Genomic DNA, 12,524 nt, shown 5'->3' with positions numbered 1-12,524 from the left:
ATCTGGAGCCTGTGCTCCTCAACAGGAGAGGCCACAACAGTGAGAGGCCTGTGTACCACAAAAAACAAACAAAAAAACTTGTACATGGTCCCAGAGGAGAAGAGAGAGAGGACCTGAGAAAATATTTCAAAAGATAACAGCTGAAAACGTCCCTAACCTGGGAAAAGAAACAGTCACCTAAGCCAAGAAGTGCAGAGAGTCCCATACAGGATTAACACAAAAAGGGACACACCAAGACACACTGTAATCAAACTGACAAAAAATAAAGATGAAGAGAAAATATTACAAGCACTAAGGGAAAAGCAACAAATAACATACAAGGGAACTCCCATAAGACTATGAGCTGATTTTTCAGCAGGCCAGATTTTTCAGCAGGCCAGATTTTTCAGCAGGCCATATATGGCATGATATATTTAAAGTGATGAAAGGGAAAAACCTACAATCAAGAATACTCTACTCAGCAACACTCTTGTTCAGATTTGATGGAGGAATCAAAAGCTTCACAAACAAAAGCTAAAAGAATTCAGCATCACCAAACCAGCTTTACAACAAATGTAAAAGGAACATCTCTAGGTGAAAAAGAAAAGGCTACAACTAGAAGCAAGAAAATTATGAAACGAAAAAGCTCACCAGTAAAGGCAAACACACAGTAAAGGAAGGAAATCATCTACACACAAAGCTAGTAGAAAGGTTAAAAAACAAAAGTAGTAAAATCATTTATATCCACAATAAGCAGTTAAGGGATACATAAAACAAATAGATGTAAAATATGATATCAACAACAGTAATCGTGAGAGGAGGAGAATACAAATGCAGGGTTTTTTAAATGCATTTGAAATTAAAAGATCAGCAACTTAAAACTATCACATATATATACAGTCTGATATACAAAAACCTCATGATAACTGCAAACCAAAAAATCTATAATAGATACACAAAAAAGAAAAAGGAATCCAAGCATAACACTAAAGACAGTCATCAAATCACAGGAGACGAGAACAAAAGAAAGGGAAAAACAGACCTACAAAAACATATCTAAAACAATTAACAAAATGGCAATAAGAACAAACATACTGATAACTACCTTAAGTGTAAATGGACTAAATGCTCCAATCAAAAGACACAGAGCACACTATTGTAAAACAGTTATACTCAAATAAAGATGTTAAAAAAAATAAAAAATAAAAAAATTTTTTAAAAAGACACAAGAGTGGCTGAATGGATAAAAAAAACCAAGACCCATATACATGCTGTCTACAAGAGACCCACTTCAGATCTAGGGACACACAGAGACTGAAAGTGAGGGGATGAAAAAAGGTATTCCACACAAATGGAAATCAAAAGAAAACCAGAGTAGTAATATTTATATCAGACAAAATAAACTTTAAAATAAAGACTGTTACAAGAGACAAAAAAGGACACTACATCATGATCAAGGGGCCAATCCAAAAAGAAGATGTAACAATTGTAAATAAATATGCACCTAACATAGGAGGACTTCAATATATAATGCAAATATTAACAGACATAAAAGGAGAAATCGACAGTAACACAAAAATAATAGGGGACTTTAACAGCCCATCAATGGACAGATCATCTAGACTAAAAAAATCAATAAGGAAACACTGGCCCTAAAGAACACACTAGACCAAATGGAGTTAATTGATATATACAGAGCATTCCATTCAAAAGCAGCAAAATATACAATCTTTTCAAGAGCACATGGAACATTCTCCAGATTACATGCTAGACCACAAAACAAGCCTGGGTAAATTTAAGAAAACTGAAATCATACCAAGTATCTTTTCTGACCACAATGTTGTTGAGAGTAGAAATCAACTACAAGAAAAAATCAGCAAAATAACACAAGCACGTAGAAGCTAAACAACATGCCACTAAAAAACCAATGGATTACTGAACAATTCAAAGAGGAAATTTAAAAATACATAGAGACAAATGAAAATAAAAACACGACGACCCAAAACCTATGGGATGCAGCAAAAGCAGTTCTAAGAGGGAAGTTTATAGTGATACAAGCTTATTTCAGGAAACAAGAAAAATCTCAAATAAACAACCCAATCTTACACCTGAAGTAACTAGAGGAAGAAAAACAAAACCCAAAGTTAGTAGAAAGGAAGAAATCATACAGATCAGAGCAGAAATAAAATAGAGATTAAAAAAAAAATAGAAAAGATCAACGAAACTAAAAATTGGTTCTTTGAAAAGATAAAATTACTCATCGGGGAAAAAAGGGAGAGGGCCCAAATCAATAAAATCAGAAATGAAAAAGAAGTTACAACCAACATCATAGAAATACAAAGGATCATAAGAGACTATTACATGCAACTATACACCAATAAAATGGACAACATAGAAGAAATGGACAAATTCTTAGAAAGGTACAATCTCCCAAGACTGAACCAGGAAGAAATAGAAAATATGAACCAACTTCCAGTAATGAAATTGAATCAGTAATTTTAAAGCCATCAGGACCAGATGGCTTCACAGGTGAATTCTATCAAACATTTAGAGAAGAGTTAATACCCATCCTTCTGAAACTATTCCAAAAAACTTCAGAGGAAGGAACACTTCCAAACTCATTCTATGAGACCACGATCACCCTGATACCCAAACCAGACAAAGATGTCACCAGAAAAACAGAATTACAGGCCGATAACACTGATGAACATAGACACAAAAATCCTCAACAGAATACTAGCAAACCAATCCAACAAAACAGTAAAAGGATCATACAACATGATCAAGGGGGATTTATCCCAGGGATACAAGAATTTTTCAATATCCGCAAATCAATGTGATACACCACGTTAACACATGGAAGAATAAAATCAACATGATCATCTCAACAGATGCAGAAAAAACTTTTGATAAAATTCAGCATTCACTTTGATAAACACTCTCCAGAAAGTGGGCATAGGGGGAACATACCTCAACATAATAAAGGCCATATATGACAAAATCACAGCTAACATCATACTCCATGGTGAAAAGATGAAAGTATCCCCTCTAAGATCAGGAAAAAGACAAGGATGCCCACTCTCACCACTTTTAGTCAACATAGTTTTGTAAGTCTTAGCCACAGCAATCAGAGAAGAAAAAGAAATAAAAGGAATCCAAACTGGAAAAAAAGTAAAACTGTCACTCTTTGTAGAAGACATGATACTATACATAGAAAGTCCTAAAGATGCCTCCAGAAAACTACTAGAACTCATCAATGAATGCAGTAAAGTTGCAGGATTCAAAATTAGTACACAGAAATCTCTTGCATTTCTATATGCTAACAACAAAATATCAGAAAGAGAAATTAAGGAAACAATCCCATTTACCATCACATCACAAAGAATAAAATACCTAGAAATAAACCTACCTAAGGAGGCCAAAGACCTGTAATCTGAAATCTATAAGATGCTGATGAAAGAAATTGAAGGTGACATTAACAGATGGAAATATATATACTGTTTTCTTGCATTGGAAAAGTCAATATTGTTAAAATGACCATACTACCCAAGACAATCTACAGATTCAATGCAACCTCTATCAAATTAACAGTGGCATTTTTCACAGAACTAGAACAAATAGTATTAAAATTTGTATGGAAACACAAAAGACCCCAAATAGCCAGTAAAGAATCTTTAATGGAGCTGGACAAATCACACTCCCTGACTTCAGACTATACTACAAAGCCACAGTAATCAAAAAAGTATGGTACTGGCACAAAAACAGACATATAGATCAATGGAACAAGATAGAAAGCCCAGAAATATACCCACACACTTATGGTCAATTAATCTACAACAAAGGAGGCAAGAATATACAATGGAGAAAAGACAGTCTCTTCAATAAGTGGTGCTAAGAAAACTGGACAATTACAGGTAAAGGAATTAAATTAGGTTCTCTAACCATATACAAAAATAAACTCAAAATGTACTAAAGACCTAAATGTGAGACCAGATACTATAACTTTCCTAGAGAAAAACACAGGCAGAACACTCTTTGACATAAATTGCAGTAATATTTTTTTGGATCTGTCTCCTAAAGTAATGGAAATAAAAGCAAAAATAAACAAATTAGGCCTAATTAAACGTAAAAGTTTTTGCACAGCAAAGGAAACCAGAAACAAAATTAAAAACAACCCACTGGGACTTCCCTAGTGGCACAGTGGTTAAGAATCCTCCTGCCAATGCAGGGGATACAGGTTCGAGCCCTGGTCTGGGAAGATCCCACATGCCATGGAGTAACTAAGCCCGTGTGTCACAACTACTGAGCCTGTGTGCCACAACTACTGAAGCCCACGCACCTAGAGCCAGTGCTCCACAACAAGAGAAGCCACCGCAATGAGAAGCCCATGCACTGCAACAAAGAGTAGCCCCCGCTCACTGCAACTACAGAAAGCCTGCGCGTAGCAACAAAGACCCAACGCAGCCAAAAATTAATTAATTAATTAAATTTTTTTAAAAAGACAACCTACAGAATGGGAGAAAATATTTGCAATCAATGTGACTGACAAGGGCTTAATTTCCAAAATATACGAACAGCTCACACAGCTCAACATAACAAAAAAACAAACACCCCAATCAAAAAATGGGCAGATGACATAAATAGACATTTCTCTAAAGAAGACATACAGCTGGTCAAAAAGTACATGAAAAGATGCTCAAAAAGGCTAATTATTAGAGAAATGCAACACAAAACTACAGTGAGGTATCACCTCACACCAATCAGAATGGCCATCATCAGAGAGTCTGCAAATAGTAAATGGTAGAGAGGGTTTGGAGAAAAGGGAACCCTCTTCCACTGTTGGTGGGAATGTAAATTGATGCGGCCACTATGGAGAACACTATGGAGGTTCCTTAAAAAATAGAGTTACCATATGATCCAGCAACCCCACTCCTGGGCATATATCTAGAAAAGATGAAAACTCTAATTTGAAAAGATACATGCACTCCCTATGTTCACAGCAGCACTATTTACAATAGCTAAGACATGGAAAGAACCTAAATGTTCATCGACAAATGAATGGATAAAGATGTGATACACATACACGAATGAAATACTGCCATTTGCAGCAACATGGATGGACCTAGAGATTATCATGCTGAGTGAAGTCAGTCAGACAGAGAAGGACAAATATATGATATCACTTATATGTGGAATCTAAAAAAAGTAATACAAATGAACTTATTTACAAAACAGAAATAGACTCACCAACACAGAAAACTTATGGTTACCAAAGGGGAAAGGAGAGGAGGAATACGTTCAGAGTTTGGGATAAACAGATACTCACTACTATATATAAAATCAATGACTAACAAGGACCTACTGTATAGCACAGGGAACTATATTCAATATCCTGTAATAACCTACAATGAAAAAGATTCTGAAAAAGAATATATATACACAAATACGTGTAACTGAATTACTTTGCTGTAACCTGAAAGATGACATTGTAAATCAACTATGCTTCAATTAAAAAAAAAAAAAAAAACAACTTGTACGTGATCGTTCATATTAGTATTACTTATAACCAACAAAACGTGTAAATATTCCAAATGTCCATTTGGTGAATGGAAAAATTAAAAGTGGTATATCCTCACAATGGAATACTATTCAACAATAAAAAGAATGAATTCCTGACATATGCTAAAGCATAGATGGACCTCATAAATACTATGCTTATTGAAAGAGGCTAGACACAAAACCATTACACATTTATATAAATCCATTATATGATATGCCCAAAAGGAAAACCTATATAGAGAGTAAGCAAATTAGTGGCTGCCTCAGGCTGGGGATGGGAAGAGGAACTGACTGCAAATGTCACAAAGATTCTCTTGGGGTGATGGAACCCTTCTAAAACTGGATTGTGATTATGGTTACACAACATAAAGTTACTAAATTAAAATAAATCACTGAATTGTACACTTAAAATAGGTGGATCCTACTGACATAGTACAAAAAAGCAATTTAAAAGATAATATAATATTAATAAATTTATGCAAACATATTTGACAACCTAGATGAAACATATATATTTCTTGAAAAATAATCTACTGAAAAGTGACACAAGAAAAAAGGTCTGAATTAGTCTGTAACTGTTAAAGGAATTAACCCTCACATTTTAAAACCTTCCTTCAAAGAAAACTCAACGTCTAGATGGCTTCAAAGGTGAATTCTTCCCAACATTTAAGGAATAAATAAAATGATCTCACATAAATTCTTTTAGAGAACAGAGAAAGACTGCAAACTTCTCAACCATTTTATAAAGCCAGCAGACCTCTAATCCCAAATCAGACAGGAACACAACAAGAAAAGAACATTACAAGCAAATAACTCAAAGAATCAAAGTTCCTAACAAAATTTTAACAAACTGAATCTAGCCATGCATAAAAAGTATAACATAGCCTGACCAAATGAGGGTTCCTTCAGCTGTGCAAAATACCAGTTCAGAAATAGAAATCCCTGTCATATTAACAGAATAAAAGAGAGAAGCCATTATCACCTCAAAATGCAGAAAAGGTATAGGGTGAAAATCTGTTCATTGTAAAATACTATCAACAAACTAGGAATAGAAAGAGATTTAATCTGATAATCATAATCTACAAAATATGTACATACTTTATGGTAAAACACTGAGTACTTGCTCTCTGAGGACCAGAACAGCACTGTCCAGCAGAATTTCTTGTGACAACTAAAATGCTCTATATCTGCACCATCCAATACAGTAGCCACTAGGCACCAGTGTCTACTGAATAATTCAAAGGTGACTAGGCACTGACTTTTCTATTTTATTTAATTTTAATTAATTTACATTTAAAGAGCATGTGTAGCTAATGGCAACCTGTTGTATAATAAAGACTGTCTGGTCTTTGTACCAGGTTCCTGCGATGGAGCTTCCTTTGTAATTTGTGGTGGGCCCCTCCTGAGTTTATGGAACGGGTAACTCATGGTGGGCTCCTGGAGTCTCCACGTGGGCACTGCCCATGCTGCAAGTTCCAACCATTTGATTGGAGGGTTGGGGCTTTGAGGTAGACGCTATCAGCCCACCCTCCAGGCTGGAGGCTGAGTTCACTCACATGGCTGTGATGTTATCAATCACACCTACACAATGAATACCCAGTAAAAACTCCGGATACTGCTGCCTCATGTTAGCTTTTTGGGTGGTAAACAGACATGGCCCAAGAAAGCGATGTGCCCTGATTCCAATGGGGAGAGGGCGCAGAAGCTCCATGTTTGGGACCCTGCCGGACCTCATCCTGTGTGTCTCTTCATTTGGCTGGTCCCAATTTGTGTCCTTTACAATAAAACTGCAGTTTTAAGTATAGCACTTTCCTAAGTTCTGTGAACTATTCCAGTGAACCTGAGGGGGTCATAGGAACCCCCCAAATTTGCAGCCTATTGGTCAGAAGTGCAGGTGACCTGGGGACCCCGAAACTTACAGCTGGCTACTGAAGTGAAAGCACTCTTGTTGGGGATGGTGCCCTCACCCTGCAGAGTCTGCGCTAACTCCAGGTGACTGGTGTCAGAGGTGAGCAGCTGTGATGTGCTATGTAGTGGACAGTGCAGGCCTAGGGCGAGGCAAGGGTGTTCCCAATGCCACCTCTAGTCCACAAGGTACTACAGGTACAGTACTGGCCAGGAGGTCAGTACAATATAATGCAAGGAAAGAGTATAAATATTGAAAGGAAGATGTAAAACTGTCATAGATGGCATGACTGCATAAAGAAAATCCAAAAGACCTTACAACACTTAGAATTAGTTAATTGTGGATATTCTTCTTTCATAAACACTAAAACTAATCAACTGGTCTCACAAAGATGAGCTACAATGTAGAATCTTCAACTATATCAATGAACTTCTCACACTGTCACATTAAGATCTATTGTTTTATCTTCCTCCTTAAATGGATCATTTACCCACTAATGATTTTATAAATCATGCATTAGTCATGTGGAAAACACTGGTTCCCTGAGTTTACATCTTCTCACCAAAAAATGGCTTTACCAGTCAATTCTGTAAACATTTAATGCAGAAATAATTCCAATTTTACTAAACTCTTATAGAATATGGAAGCAACTTTTGATAAAATTTTTGATACTAACATGACCTTGATAACAAAATCCAATAAGAGTATTGCAAGAAGGGAAAAAAGCAAAGGCCTACTTACACATGAACACTGATGTGAAAATCCTAAACAATGTTACCAAACTACTATACTGAGCAAAACATAAAAAAGAAAATATATAAAGACCAAGCTGGAGTTTATCCCAAAAATTCAAGGTTGATTTAACATTTTTTTAAAAGTCACTGATATTTACTACTTTAACAGATTAAGAAAAAACATAGTATCACCTCGATAGATGCAGATAAAGCATATCTGTAAATGTTAGAATGTACATAACAAGAACTACAGATAACAGAAAAATCTAACAGAGTTTTTCAAAAGCACGTTTATAGTTTTCAAAAAGAAGGACTAGATTTCATAAGAATATAAAAGTATGAAAAAGAACAAACAGATGAAACAAAGAATAAATGAACACACCCAAAACTGAAAAATAATCAACAATTATTTGTTATAGAAAGTCTCATCAAACTAGGAAGTCAGTGGAATTTCTTTTCACTCAAAAAAATGTATTGCTGATATTTTTATAAACATGGAAAATCTAAAGAAAAATTATTAAAATTAGTAAATGGGCTTACAAAGTTCCTGAATACCAAGTCAATATGCAAAAACCTAGTATATTTCCATGTTTTGGCAACAAACACTTTTAAAACTAATGACTAAATTTTAAGATACTAATTGCAGTTCTGGGGCAGAAAATGTACAAAATGACCCTTGATATATCTTGTCATGCTAGAAAGCTGCATTCTAGTTAATAAAGAAATGTTATAAGGAGGGTGTTACCATTTTGAAGCCCCTAATGAAATAATCCATCTGGGCAACGATCACTTAAAGCCATCAGCAAGGGACTTCCCTGGTGGTCCAGTGGTAAAGAACTGCCTTCCAATGCAGTGGACGTGGATTCGATCCCTGGTCGGGGAACTAAGATCCCACGTGCCACGGAGTGGCTAAGCCCGCGCCACAACTACTGAGCTCACGCGCCTCAATGAGAGAGCCCTCATGCTGCAAACTACAGAGCCCACGCAACCTGGAGCCTGCCCAGCACAACCAGACAGAAACCTGATCAGACCAAGCGCCCTAACAAAAAGATCCCACATGCCTCAACAAAGAACCCGTGTGCTGCAACTAAGACCCAACACAACCGAAAGAAATGAGAATAAAGCCATCAGCAAGACAAAGAGAGACAAGTGGGCTTTATGCACCTCCTGAAAGAAGTACCACCACAACCTCGGAAGCACTCTTGCCAAAAAGTCACACTTAAATCTGATCGAGCCTCAAAGTGGAACCTCCTGTGGTGATGGAAATTTTCTTTACCTGTGCCACCCAATTCATGGCTGTCCAATCTGTGGCTACAGAGCACTTGAAACGTGGCAACTGTGACAAAGGGATTTAATTGAATTAACTTAAGTTCAAACAGTCATATGCGGCCGGTGGCTTCAGGACTGGACAGCGCAGCTCTGAATCTACCAATTCACAGAAAACACAAGATGGCAGAACACACCAACAACACTGGGGGTGCAATCAGTCAAACAAGGACATTACCCACCACGCCACTTAGTCAAAGCCTTCAGACCGTGGGAAACTACAGATAAACGGCCTGGCTTCCTCAACAGACAGTTTGGACAGAAAAAAATAGGCAGAGACTGGCTTCCCTGGTGGCGCAGTGGTTGAGAGTCCGCCTGCCGATGCGGGGGACATGGGCTCGTGCCCCGATCCGGGAAGATCCCACATGCCGCGGAGCGGCTGGGCCCGTGAGCCATGGCCGCTGAGCCTGCGCATCCGGAGCCTGCGCTCCACAACGGAGAGGCCACAACAGTGAGAGGCCCGCGTATCGCAAAAAAAAAAAAAGAAAAAAAAATAGGCAGAGACAAGACTCAAAGACAGATCAATCAACTGCACTGTATGCACTTTACTTAGATTCTGATTCAAACAGAGGACAATTTATGAGACAACTGGAAATTTGACAATGGCTGGATTTGGTAATATTGAGAGCTACCTTAATTGGAGAGAAGGCTGTAATTGATAAGTGACAGAAGCAAAACAAACGAGTATACACAACAGCAGACAAAAACCAAAGGGCAGTGTTTAAGGATAAACACTTAGGAGTAAAATTATACAGAAAAGCAAGGAAATGGTTACAAAAGATGGAGTCCTGGCTCCGTCTGTCAGCAGGGAGAAGTTGTGATTAGAAGGGGGCACAGGAAGGGCCTCATTTGGGCTGGGAATGCTCTATTTCTTGAAATGAAATGGTGGCTTCATGGGTATTCATTTGATAATACATTAAGCTGCACTTTTTACATTTTATGAACCTTTCTCCATGTGAATTCTGCTTCACAACTAAAGAGGTAAATAAATAATTTAAATAAGTACGGGGACTAAATTCTGCTTTGGCATTTTCCCCGTGGGTCACACTCTGTGGAAAACTATGAAAAATGGCTATCATACCATGTATTTATTACAATCTTTCTCCTAAGGACATTACCCACTATATCATTTATTCAAAGGCTTCACCAAGGAATGACCAAGAAACGTTTACTTTCTATGAAAAATCAGTTTGCTTTTTCCTTTGGATAATGCAATTCATATAAACATACTCATTACACCTGTCAAAAATTTGAGAACCCAGTTTACAGCTCAAATTCAATAATTATGTAGGACAGTAAGGCTTATAAAAATTGAAACTTTAAGAATTTCTCAAGGCCCTAGAGTTAACATATCGCTGCTTCAATTTTGTTCCAACTTGGATCTTCCATTCTGAGGGTATTTTCCCCGATTTCTTAACCATTTATTCTTTCCTTTTTCACTAGCGGTCTTACACAACTCTTCTAATTCTCTGGAAAAATAATGAGGAATAAACATGAACTCACCTGTAACATGGTCATTTCTGCTGCAAGATGAGTAGCAAGTCTGAGATTTGTTCTGTCCTGCAGCCTCTGCTTCTGCCCCGAAGCTCTGGTGTGAGGTCTTTTACACTAGGAATGAATTTCTGCTTCTGGGAACACCTTTCTTATCTCACACGAGCAGGCTTATCTGTGTGGAACCAGGATCTGTGGACTTGGGAACAAACAAACTTCAACTGGTATATTCACGCTGCACCAAAAATCCTTTCCTCTCTTGCTAGGAACTAGGAATTCATGATCATCTAAGGCCAGAGTGTGTTTCCTATATAACGGAAACAGGACTACCAGGGACAGAAACAGAATGTAACGTAAAAGCACAGCAAAAGTCGCTGCACACAGATAAAGAAGTACCAGCAGTAAGTAATTCTGAGATCCAGTCAGTGTCCACTGAGGACACTGAGGAACAGGTGCTGTGAAGGGCATGACAGCTCTGTGTCAGGCAGATGGAATTTTGGAAAGCTTATGTGATTTGTATTATAACAGATCTGAGTTTCAATCAGCCTTTTCCCTTTGCTGGCTTTATGACTTTGGGGAAAAACAAATAGGAAACTAAGGCTCATCTTACTGAGCCTTAGTTTCCTATTAAAATTTTCTATAACCTTCTTAATTTATGTCTGCCAATCCTATCATTTTCTGAAGGAAGTGTGTTCAACTCTCCCAATATGATTACAGATTGGTCAGTTTTTCCTTGCAATTCTGTTGATTGTATGCTTAAAGCTATGTTGTTTGATGCACAGAGGCTATATATTTCTGGAGGATTATTCTTTAATCATTATGTAATGCCACTGGGATTCTGAGGAATAAGTAAGATATTAAAAGCAAAGTGACTAGTTCCTTGTAATAATAATAGTTAACATCTGAGTGCTTTCTATATATAAGACAAAATACTAAGCACTTTACAATTTAACCCTCACAGACAACCCAAAAGGCATTTAACAAAATCTCCATCTTATATAAAGAAAACTGAGACTTAGAATATGCCCATAATTGCACAATTATTAAATATCAGAAATGGAATGTTATTTCTCTTTCTTGCTACCTCTTGTTCAAGGTATTTACTACCAAAATCATAATGTCATTTGTGTGCATTCATGTACACATATGTACACACGCACACACGCACACACACACACACCATATATCCTGGAATTAGCTCTTATTTCCATGCAGACATTCGGTCCCCTTAGTTCCACAGAAATACAAATGAAGAACAGCCTGCTCATCCCTACGACTAAAAAGCAGCACTTAAAACACCAAGCTCTTCCCTTTCATGTCTTCCTGTGATTCAACCTTCGGTGCCAACTCAGAAACATATGTTGAAGTTCCTCCCGGTTACATAAAAAATGATTCCTTTATATATCTTAAATTGTGAAAATATACTCATCTTATAACTGGAGCTGGTGCACATCAGCACTAAACAAATATAAGCCATAATTATTATTACAAAAGTAAAATATGATGGCCAAACTTAGAAATGTATGTAA

General features: G+C 37.1%; 1 protein-coding gene across 3 annotated transcripts in view; it reads right to left on the bottom strand.

Moving 5' to 3' along the window:
- The window catches only part of LOC131742653 (zinc finger protein 26), an 86,761-nt gene that overhangs the window by 38,034 nt on the left and 36,203 nt on the right, over positions 1-12,524 (bottom strand). For 2 of the 3 annotated variants that reach the window (XM_059040758.2, XM_067014455.1), the window contains exon 4: positions 11,008-11,194. The exons of the other annotated variant lie outside the window; for it this stretch is intronic. The gene's annotated coding sequence lies outside the window, so the exon portion shown is untranslated. The remainder of the gene's footprint in view (positions 1-11,007; positions 11,195-12,524) is intronic. 3 annotated transcript variants of the gene reach the window in all.

The sequence above is a fragment of the Kogia breviceps genome, chromosome 15 (genome assembly GCF_026419965.1).
Source record: "Kogia breviceps isolate mKogBre1 chromosome 15, mKogBre1 haplotype 1, whole genome shotgun sequence".
In the NCBI taxonomy this organism is placed as follows: Eukaryota; Metazoa; Chordata; class Mammalia; order Artiodactyla; family Physeteridae; genus Kogia; species Kogia breviceps.
The sequence above is the reverse complement of the archived record's forward strand: the minus strand, read 5'-3'. Positions and strand labels throughout refer to the sequence as shown.